Raw genomic sequence first — 12,751 nt, 5'->3', positions numbered from 1 at the left:
TTGTCCGGATTGAGCACCACATTTGGTTCTTTCCACTGTAGACCAGAAGGTCATAGAGCTGGTAAGAAGAAGAAGTCTGTGTACTCAAGTGGCTTGGGGAATCCAAGAACCACCCTGCGAAGAAAATCTGTTTCAGGAGAACTCATATTGAGTCCCTGTATTGTAATTCTCTGCTTAAAGGCACAATAAAACAAGGCCACCATTGAAAGCTGGACCGAAGATGTAGCCTTGGAGAATAGGGTGAACTCCTTATTAATTTCTTGTGTCTTTGTGTTTGCTTACTGTATTTCTCTATTGTCTTTCCATTTTATTGTCTGTGTATTGGCAATCTGATTGATCCGTTGCTACAATAACATAGAAAACACACCAGCAAATGAGTTTGTAATACCTTTAAACAATAAATCTTTAACTGATGTCACTCATAGGGTGAATATCATATCAAGTGGTATCAGAGCTTTAGGCTGTAAGGTTAGACAAGCTTGTGTTGGTTTAGCTGTGAATGCTCACTAGATCAAAGCTCAAATTAGGAGAAGGAGAGTTGGTGGAAACTAATCCTGAAATTGGGAGAGTCTATCCTTGGAAGACAATGTTAGAGGAAGTTTCTGTGGGGCCAGACCCTCAATTCATAGAGAGTTTCCTAGCTATAATGTCTATGGTTGAAGAAATGTACAGAGACTTTAGAAAGCGTAAGGTGGAAGATTCATCAGGTTATAAACAAGATAAAGAAGAAGATGAGTCTCACTTCCATGACCACTCCAAAGGAAAGGGGAAAGAGGAAAGCTTTCTCACACCTCCTAATAGCCCTGTGCATAATAAGAAAGCATCTTTGATTAAGCTTGATGTTAAATTTGATTTGCCTATATATGATGGAGAGCTAAATACTGAAAAGTTGGACAATTGGATTAGACAAATTGATGTGTATTGTAGAGTACAGAACATAGACTCAGACAATATTAAGATTCAGTTGGCAAGCCTACGCCTAGGAGGCACTGCATTGGTTTGGTGGGAAGGCAGAACCCAAGTTGATATGAAAAGACATGGCAAGACCATCTCTGTCTGGAGCGAATTTGTTGCTTCAATCAAGAAGCAGTTCTATCCATTGGCCTACATGCAACCTGCCATGATGAGTTGGAAAACTCTTCGACAGTGGAAAGGGAAAAGTGTGCAAGGGTATACTCAAGAATTTAGAAAGAGAGCACTGATGTTGGGTATCTCATTAGACTCACCAGAGACTCTTTTGAAGTACATTGGTGGTCTACACAGCTACATGAGGCATACCATCCTCATGGTTAATCCCACTAGTATAGATGAGGTATTTGTACAAGCTACTCATCTAGAAGCTAGAGGAAAGAATGGAAGTTCAGAAGTTGGGGGACCATCCCAACCCGCTGTAAGAAAGAGAAAGGAGAAAAGAAAGCAGAAGTGGAAAGCAAGGAAGGCTAACACTGCACAGAAAGCCAAAGCTTCATGCACTCACTGTAAAAAGGAGGGGCATGATGATGAGCATTGTTGGATTCTGCATCCAGAGCCGAGACCTAAGAAGTCCGAGGGCAAGAAGAAGAAGACTGCTACAGCTATTCGGAAAGATTTGGGGTCAGACTCGGGAGATGAAACAACTATAGCAGCCACAGGTATAAAAGGTAAGAATTCTGAAGCATCTACTAGTAATTCTGCTCAATCTATAATTGATGAAGAAAATGAGAGAAAAAGATATGAGCTTTTCCATATTCGAGTTATTTCCAAAAATCAAAAGATTGATACTTTGTTTGATAGTGTCTCACAAGTAAATCTAATTTCTGAGGTAATTGTAAAGAAATTGGGATTAGCAACTACACCTCATAAGAAACCATACCCATTAGGATGGTTGAATGATAAAGCACAACTACAAGTGACTAAACAGTGCAAACTCAAGTTTTCTTTTGGGTCATCACTTGTAGGTGAGGTTGAGTTAGACATAATTCCTTTGGATATATGTGGAATTGTTTTAGGAAGTCCTTACTTGTATGATAGAAAGGCTATTTTCTATAGAGCTGAGAACAAGTATCTACTTGTTAAAGATGGAATTGAATACTTTGTAAGAGCTCATAAGCTCAAGAATAATTATACTCTCATAAACTTGGGGCAGATGAAAAGAATGATAAATTCATGCAAACAATTCTTATTGATGGTTGTAAATGAAAAGAAAGTTGATAAATGTATTTGAGGGCTGTAATGTTGAACAACAAGCTGATATAGAAAAGGTTGTTTTAGAGTATGATGTCTTGTTTCAAGAACCTAAAGGTCTGCCACCCAAAAAGGGAATAGTACATGATATTATTTTGCAACAAGATGTTCCATTGCCTAACATTAGGATGTATAGGTTGTCTGCTTTAGAGAATGTTGAAATCAAGAAGCAGGTGCAGGAGTTGCTCAAGAAAGGGTTCATCAGGCCTAGCACATCACCATGTGGGTCACCAATCATTTTGTTGAGAAAGAAAGATGGCTCATGGAGAATGTGCATTGATTATCGAGCACTGAATAAGATAACAATAAAAAATTGTTATCCCCTTCCTCGCATAGATGGTCTTTTAGATCAATTAAAGGAAGTTGTTTATTTCACCAAGCTGGATTTGCACAGTGGATACCATCAGGTTAGAGTTGCAGAGCAAGATGCATGGAAGACTGCTTTCAAAACAAAGCAGGGATTGTATGAATGGTTGTTTATGCCTTTTGGCTTAACTAATGCTCCTGCTACTTTCATGGGATTAATGAATGATGTACTCAAACATTTTCTTGATTATTTTGTTATTGTGTATCTGGATGACATTCTGATTTTTAGTAAAATGTGGGAAGAACATTTAAAACATGTTAAGCAGAAATTAGATGTTTTGAAAAGAGAAAAACTTTATGTTAAACTCTCAAAATGTGAATTTGGAAAAACATCTCTAAACTACTTGGGTCATATAGTAGGGGGAGGTGAATTGAAAATAGATCCCTCTAAAGTGGCAGTCATTGTGAACTGGCCTAAACCCAGGTCTGCTACAGAAGTGAGAAGCTTCTTAGGAGCAGCACAATATTGGAGGAAGTTCATTTCTAACTTCTCATTGATTGCAGCTCCCTTACATGATTTAACAAGATTGAATAAGGTGTTTCAGTGGGGAAGCAAACATCAGAAAAGCTTCGACACCTTGAAAGAAAAGATTAGTACATCACCTGTACTAGCACTGCCAGATCTGCAAAGACCATTTGGGATCCAAACTGATGCCAGTGACTATGCCATGGGAGCAGTGTTGACACATCACGGTAAACCCATATGTTATCATTCTGAGACTTTTAATTCTGCAGTAGTTAACTATCCTACATATGATAAAGAATTGTATGCATTAGTTCAGAGTGTGAAAAAGTGGAAACATTACTTAATGGGCAAAGAGACAGTAATACATATTGATCATCAACCACTTCAATATCTACACTCCCAAACTAAGTTGCAGCAATCAAGACATTACAGATGGATGGGTTTTCTACAACAGTGTCATTTGGTCATCAGATATAAAAAAGGCATACATAACAAGGTTGTAGACATGTTATCTAGACCCATTATAAATGAATCTACCATACTTAAGCATAATTATGTGCTACATGAGAGCTACATAGAACAATATGCTCAGGGTATGGAATTTAAAGATGTATATGCAACTTTGGGTCAAGGCAAAAGAGTAGAAGAATTGGACTATCATGTGAAGGACCAACTCTTATACCATTGTGGGAAACTCTGCATTCCACAAACTGAGAGGATAAAGATAATTAGGGAAGCACACACTTTTTTGTTATCAGGTCACTTTGGGGTAAGTAAAACAATTGCACAGCTGCAAAGATTCTACTATTGGCCGAAAATGAATGAAACAGTTTCTAGATATGTAAGAGGGTGTGCCATGTGTGCTAAAAGCAAGCCTAGCAATAGAAAACTAGGCTTGTACACTCCATTGCCAGTTCCTTCTCACCCTTGGGAAAGTGTTTCCATGGATTTTGTTGGAGGATTGCCCAAGTCTAGGAAAGGTCATGACTATCTATATGTTGTTGTGGATAGGTTCATCAAAATGTGTATTTTGATACCTTGTAATAAACAGATTACAACTGAACAAACTGCAAAATTGTTCTTTGAACATGTATGGGTTCATTTTGGATTACCCACTTCCATTGTCTCTGATCGAGACAGCCGATTTGTGGGAAAGTTTTGGTTGAGTCTGTGGGAACTGATGGACACCAAACTAAAGAAAAGCATAGCTTTTCATCCACAAACAGATGGCCAGACAGAAGTAGTAAATAGGACAATGATTCAGTTACTGAGAGGATATTGCAGCAAACATCCTAAGCTTTGGGATGAACACTTGTGTTATGTGCATCATGCTTACAATAGAGAAAAACACTCTTCTACACAGAGATCTCCTTTTGAGACCTGTTTTGGTTTCACACCAAGGTCTCCTTTGGATTTTGTCTTTGGTAAAGATACCATGGTTGATGGACATAGTGATGTGGACAAGGCAACTAGGTTCATTGAACAGATCCAGGAGATCCACCAAGCAATACAGGAATAGCTGGAAAAGAGCCAAGCCAAGTATAGGGCTAGGCATGACAAGCATCGAATGGAGCATAGTTTTCAAGTTGGAGACCAAGTCTGGTTGTATATTAGCAAGGACATGATGTAAGGTGAAGGTAAAAAGCCAAAGCCTATCAGATATGGACCTTTTAGGATACTTGAGAAGATTGGTGAAAATGCTTTTTGCCTTGATTTGCCAGCTTACATACACATCTACTCAGTGGTAAATGTAGATTGCTTGATATTGTTTGAACCTTCAATGGTTGAGAACCTTGAAGAGCAGATTCAATTGCCTTATATTGATGACCTGCTACCTGAATATCTTAATGAATTGCAGGAAGACATCGTGCTAGACAGGAAGGTAAGGACAACATGCAGGGGAGATGTTGAGTACCTCAGAATTGGGCTCAAAGGTTCGAAGCCAAGTAATGCAAAGTGGATTGAGATTGGACAAATGAGAAAGCAATACCTTCACTTAGTCGATGCTTGAAAACCAACTTTTGGTGGTCCAAAAGATTTTTTAGTGGGAAGGCCGTGATCCGAATTGGATCCATAGAAGACTGTCAAAGAACCATCACTGTATCAGGTCGGAAAAAATCTCTAAAGAAATCCAAAATAGCGATCAAAAACACCCTGGAACTAGTGGCAATGGCAGCCATCATGGAACGATGAGGACCTCGGTCAAAGCGCACTGACCGAGGCCCATGGAGACTGCGTAGGAGGTCAAAGTAGCCATTGGGAGCCCCAAATCGGGAAAATAAGGAGGTTTTTGATGCACCAGGGCCATAATGGAAAAGACCGAGTGCTTGGTCACGTGGGGGAACCGGAGAACTGCGGGCGGAAAAGTGAAAAGCGCTAATGTACAAAGGTGGGACCCACACTCTGGAAACTAGCGGTATTGATCGGGGTGCCCTCAAATGGTAAGAGGTTTTGGACGAGAGCGGAGCGATTCCATTCATCGATCAACGTGTGGGAAACGGCGAAGAGAGAAAACCACCGTTGATTGCGCGCTATCAGTGGAGCAAGTCAACCACGCGAAATGTGCATATGGCATCGGATCTAGAGGCCCCAGATCGGACGGCTGAGATTGTGCCCGATGAAGGAAGCGAAATTGACGAAGGAATACACCATGTTTCAGAAGGATTTGGAATCCATTTGACCGCCACGGTGGAGGAAGAACGCATCCACGACGTAACTGAAGAAACGAACCAACGAAGCAGGCTGGCGCCGTTTAGAGGAGGACATGTGGCCACTCCCTGAGCGCTGATGATGACGCTGAACAGGGAACTCCAAGCGCAGTTGCAGAAGGTGAATCGACAGAGGCGGAAGAGGAACCGAACAGGCATTGGAAATGGATGGCTTCAAAGCCACGAATAGAGACAGAAGAAGACAGTTACTAAGAGAGTCAGTCCGAGAGATAAAGACAGAGAGACCAGAATCCGGAGAGGAGGACGGAACACAGAGAACAGTGAAGCAAAGCAACAAAAGACAGAGGGCTGAGCTGACTAAAGGCAGCATCGAGCACTAGAGAGCTTGAAGACTCAAGCCATCCCATAGAGGAATCTGTCTGGACTGAGCACCACATTTGGCTCTTTCCACTGTAGACCAGAAGGTCATAGAGCTAGTAGAAAGAAAAAGTCTATGTACTCAAGTGGCTTGGGGAATCCAAGAACCACCCTGCCAAGCAAATCTGCTTCTTGAGAACTCGTATTGAGTCCCTGTATTGTAATTCTCTGCTTAAATGCACAATAAAACAAGGCCACCACTGGAAGCTGGACCAGAGATGTAGCCCTGGAGAATAGGGTGAACTCCTTATTAATTTCTTGTGTCTTTGTGTTTGCTTACTGTATTTCTCTATTGTCTTTCCATTTTATTGTCTGTGTATTGGCAATCTGATCGATCTGTTGCTTTATTAACGTAGAACACACACCAGCACATGAGTCTGTAATACCTTTAAACAATAAATCTTTAACTAATGTCCCTCATAGGGTGAATATCAGATCAATCAGACATTTTTTTTTTTACATTTTAGATCTTTTATATTCTAAAATATATATTTTATATCAAATTTTTTTAATAAACAAACTCACAATCAAATTAAGATTAAAATTAATTGTTAAAGATTAAAAGTACATGATTGTAAGTCTTGTTAAAAAAATTATACATAGTTCTTGGTAAGAAAAACCATTCAATGGGGCCTACTTTGGCAATCTTGATCTTTTTTAAACTTAAAACAAATCAGAAAAATAATGGATTGATTTTAAATTAAAAATTGCTTTGAGGTAGAGTAGGAAAAAATGATAGTGAATAATTTTACACTAAAATATGTCATAAAACAAAGTGAAAGTAATCGTTATATTATATAATAATTGGTTGTAGAATGATAGTGATCTGTGGAAAATAACTCACATGTTGGTGAAAAATAACTACATACTCTACACACAAAAAAATAAAAATGAAGTGAGTACCTAAGTTTTCTATGGCAAATTCATCAGCCTGTGAGTTGTTTTCCACTCGCCATTTTGTAAAGGTTGCAAAGTGGGCCAACATTATGGAATTATTTGGAACTCTTTTGAAACATTGGAGTGGCATGGTTTCTTCATTTAAATTTTGTTTTGGAATTTTATTACATGGCAATATTTTCAAAATAGAAACTGTAAAATTGATTAAAACCCACTCGAGTTAACACTCTACATAATTTTAACACATAAAAAATGTTGAAAAGAATATATGCAAAGCATACTAAGCACATTTTTCAATGGTTTAAAGGTATTAAGGCCATGCTGAGATGGAAGAGACTACTTCCAAGGTTGCGCAACCAAACAAGTAAGCCCACATGGAGTGAAATGACTTTAGCATAGCACAAATCGATGGAGGAGGCCTTGATTTTAGAAGGCACGAAAAGTTTGGTATACATGTGTGATTCTTCAAATGCTTGTCCCATCTATGATCTAGTGCTCTCCTTGTGGAGTCACTGTAAGATGTCCCCTACGCATTTTTTTTAAGAATATTATACAGTTGGGCACATTCAAGCATGATTTGGAAATAAATCAGTGAATTTCACTGACAATACTCCATTGATACATTAGTTGAAGATCATAAATTATCCAATGTAATGTGCCAAATGAATTTCCATTATACATTTTAGTAGACGAGAAGGGCGCAAGGACATACAACATTGATGTTTGCCTACTCGCAGTCTTACTCCATACTCGGTGAATAAATAGATGGATGTGGCACCATGACAGATCCCAGTCCAAATGAAATATAATTTGATATATAGTATTAGTAATGTTTTCGGAAAATAATAACGAATTAAAAATACATTTTATAAATTTCATAACAAATCATAGAAGATGGTTATGCCAAATTTTTAAACATCAAATACAACCAAAATACCCTCTAACAAACATTTTTCCATCAAATTCTAACCCTGACTCAGGTGAATCCTGCGCATTCACGTAAGCATTTCTTGAGCCACATGGTGTCAGGGTCAAATTTCGAAGGTTCACTTTTATGAGATTTTGTTTAGGGGCGGCGGCCTCACTGTCATCTAACGGGAAGAGTCACAACTTAAAATGTTGATAAGAGAAATGGAATTTTACAGCTCGCCTCTCAGCGATATCATTGAAAATGTTAAAAGTGAATAATACTGTGATCAAAACATTTTGACAAATTATGCGTCTGGTTAAAAATTTCTCGCAATTGTTACTCATAAATTCTTTGTTGAAAATGTCAATGCAATGATCAAAACGTTTTATTTTATTTTCAAATTTCAATACTACTCGAATCCAATGTACATCTTTATTTTTATTTTAAAGATTCACTTTATCATATTCATGAACTTTAGGTTCTTGTATATCATCTCCCCTAACACATATTAGCTCGAACGACGACATCAGCAATGTGGAGGCTGTAAGCTCGAACAACCTTTCATCTCTCGCTTTAGAAATTCATCCAAAGGAAAAGAAGTTAAAGATGATAGTTTTATCAAAAAGAAATTGAAAACAGTTTGACGTTAATTATGTTAAAAGGGATAAAGAGATAAATATTATTATGATAAAAAAAAATCTTGAAAGTCAAATATATTTTTCATAAAAATGAAAAAGCTGTCTAATATGTTTTTATGTTATTCCCTATTTGTTTTGGAATTCCCACTAACCCATTCAAGCATGATAGTTTTTATTAAGTCATTTTGTTCACCTTTGGGTATTATATTAAAATTTAACATCTACATTAAAATGTATATGACATTATTGCAACACAATTTGTAATCTTATTTGCGAATTTTAAATTGATGCAGGTTAATATTTTACAATATTATTTTTATATCAAATTAATGAAACTAAAAATATAAAAAACATAGTAACATAGTTCTTTCTGTTGGGTTCACGTTTTGTCATTAGTTGAAAATGCTATGTTTTCGCAATCGTTTTTGCAAGTCATACCTCTGCACTACTTACAATGAATTTTTTTCCACATCTCTACACCCAGATGTTATAGTAGTTGTCTCGAACCACTAAAGTGTAAGATCCCAAACCTTAAAATTTTCAAATGATCTAGCACACTTTAGTGTTCTAGTTAAAAATGCTTGCAATCAAAACACTGAACACAACGAGATCTAGAAATGCAACCTTTATTTATATTATTAACTGAAGAAAATAGTACATTCCCATAGAATAATATTGGAGACCCTAAAATGGCATGCACAACTCTACATCAAAAGAGAAAAAAAAAAATCGAAGCACAGTCATGGACCTTGTATGGATCCACCAGACAAATCAAAACCATGGGGTTTTCGTTCCTGGGATCAAACTGGAACTAGCCACGCCAAGTTCTCAAGAAAAACACAATAACATAGATAAACTCCGGATGATCCAAAGGCCTAGTTTCTGTCCCCTTTAATAGGCTTGATGGACTCTCTAGAAATCTTATTTTATTATTTTCCCTTGAAAAATAAATGAAAATACCATGGTAAATAACATGGGTAAATTCCGTCCATTTTGACCATATTAAGAAAAGGAAATATTGCAAATCCTCCCTCCCAAAGATTGCTTGCCCTCAAGCAATCCACTTTTATCCACAACAAAATTCTATGTATACTGATACTAGGATCCCATAAAAATCAGTGTGGTATTCCATGCCTACATGCTAAATGATCTTGAATGGATCCTTCAATACCTGGATCCTAAAGAATCCTCCGACCAATCCTGCCCTTAATAGATCCACTTGGATCACAATGGCACCTATGTCTTGGGACCTGTGGGTTATGATACCACCTCATTCCTCCATCACTGCATGTGCCTAAGGGCCCATGTTGTGATATGCCCTTGGCTAAAAGTTTCCTTCTCAGAATCATCCCATCAATGGAAAACCAACTCATAATCTCTTGCCAATCCATGCTTTGGGAAGGATGAATACCTGCACATGGAACAAATATACTATGTTGATGTTGCTCGATGCTCAACTCATGTTGCTCCACTGCACCACTCTTATTAATGTATAAAGGTGGGTTGGTAGTTCTACAAGCCTTATCTATGTACTCATGTAGAGGGTTTCTCTTGAACTCCCAATTGTACTCTTGTTGCCTTGTGAGGGATTTGAGTCGTTCCTCAACACTAGACAGCTTGGTTGTTGATTCGATACATACCCCTATGAGCTCCTCAATTTTCCTATTCTCATGTAAGACAATGTCGCGATTGTCTAGACTCTCTGCTTTAACATCATAAGATTTGTCTTGAAATGCATGATCTTTTCCTGAACATCCTCTACTTGCAATTCTAGTGCCCTGTTGAATGTCTTTGTATATGTATGCATTGAATGCTCACTTATCACAGCTCCAACTTGAACCTTTGGCTGAATCTATAGAAATGGATCATCCTACATACTGTATTTTTCATGTTGCCCCTCATGATCATGTTCATCATCTTGGTTTACTACTATTGGCTCCTCACTTAAGTCTCATTGGATGTATTCTTCCTGACCTTCTCCACCTGTGGGGACAATCTATTGTTCATCCACTCTGGTTGTCAAAACATGGATGCACTGGTGGAATTTTATCTACACTTGATTTCTCATACTCTTCATGGATTTCCTCCAAGACATTTATGGACTCAGTTCTACAAGAGTCTACATTATCATTAGGAAGAATTTCCTCCTTCCTTTCCCCATGTACATTGTCAAGATGGTTGATTATCATCAGTTTGTCTTGCAAGTCTCTTTGAAAATCATTGTTTTTTTGCTCACCATCCTAAAAATTAATATACCCAACTATAGAAGACTCCCCATGATCTAAAGCAATCTCCTCTTGTTATGTCCTTGTTGCCTCCTTCCTATCACCTGGACATGAATGGTCAAGTGCCAAAGATCCCTTGTAGATAAAGCATAGTCCTCTCCTTCTTAGTTCCTTATTGTTGCAGGTTTTACTACCTTTGTTCTTTATTCCTCCATCAATCCTTTTAAGCTACTTCTTAGTCAGCACCCTTTTGAGCAAGTATATGTTTTGCATGACCAAATTATTGACTAGATCATAGGCGGTTGGTGATACAATTAGTTCCTTTCTCCAAATGGTCAACAATTTGGATCTTAGTATCTTCTAAATGTCAGCATCTCCTTCTAAAAACAAGGACAAAATATTTTTCATTCTTTTTTTGACACAATCTGGATGAGTTGATGTAATGCTGGTGTAAAAGTTCTGGAACACCTGAAAGATTAATTCCTCACATTCCAGATACAGCATGAATGTGCCAAAGCTTCACTCTGCCATGAGTTCTAAGATTTTTTGTTGCTCTTGAAAGGTAGGAAGCATGATGTTGTTCAACCCCTGAAGGGCTTTTACTATCAGCTGCAATATCTACCTCATTATATCATTATTGTAAGGCCGTAGAGGCTATGTTAAAGCTAGGATCCTACTAAGACAAGAGGCAACTGTGAGACTGAATTCTTCACAAGGATGCTCCAAGAGTTTGGGTTGTATCAATGCAAGCATGGCTGGCTTGAGAGCCCAACTAAGTTTCTTCCATTCTAGTTGTCCCACCCTGAATAGACACATGTCTAGTTCCTCCAACTCACAAAGGTCTATGATTGAATTTGTTCATTGTAATTTAGATCCAAGTGCAAATAGACCATTACTTTTTACATCTTCCTTCCAGATATCCTTTGATTGTTGAAGGATAACATGGACCTTCCGAGAGAAAGGCCTACTGTTTTGCTCTTGCTTGTGATATGTAGGTTGCTGCCATTTTTTATCCATAGAATTATTGTAGCCCATAGGACTAGCTGATGTATTACCATATTGATTTCGGAGGCATTTCCACACATAAAGTGATGACATTATGGCTTAGCCTTATCTCTCCTCGACTTTCTTCAATAAAATTAATTTACACCCTTTTGAGAAATCGATCTATACCGGCCTTGAAAGTAAACAAATGATAAATATTCAACCTCCATAAGGAAATTGAACACCTGCAAGTAATAGTGGAGAAAATAATAACCCAGTGTAACAATAGCTGGTGTAGATGAATTTATGATACATATATGACTTATATATATATATATATATATATATATATATATATATATATATATATACAACAAAGAATGAAAGTAGCTACAAGTGACTTCATTTTAAGGAAACCTAGGTTTGCTCTGATTACAAGATTGCTGAAGGTTTGATCATCAGTTATAAGTGTGAGTAGATTCAACCAACAATTTTTTCACAGGACAACTCGATAAGGTTGTTGAAGATAAGGATACTTTGACTTCGTCTTGGTGTTGATAATTAATCCGTAATTTTTTCCTCGGGACTGTGAGAGAGTTCAACCCTTGATGAGGAAAAATTTTCAAATGCACCAAGTTGAAGCCAATACTAGTACCAAGTTGATGCAAAGAACAATTTGTTAATCAAATAGACTGCATGCACTCCAACGAGGTACTTCCATTGATGGGGTGAAATATGAGCTTATTAAATCTTATTCTTCAATGGTTACAAGAGAATATTAGAGGCATAATCTTGGAACATATCAATGAGAAAATTACGGAACATAAATTGAAATCCTTGATAAATGATTCCAACTCTTGATGTCACAAAACTTATCATGCCAAGAAGTCAATGGAAATTTCCAACCAAAATAATAGGTGCCTTTGATAAATTCGTGCAATCCTTGATAGAACTTG

Source organism: Pinus tabuliformis, chromosome J, assembly GCF_031772625.1.
Source record: "Pinus tabuliformis cultivar Carrire ecotype Pingquan chromosome J, CPIR1, whole genome shotgun sequence".
Lineage (NCBI taxonomy): Eukaryota > Viridiplantae > Streptophyta > Pinopsida > Pinales > Pinaceae > Pinus > Pinus tabuliformis.
Note: the sequence above shows the minus strand (reverse complement) of the source record.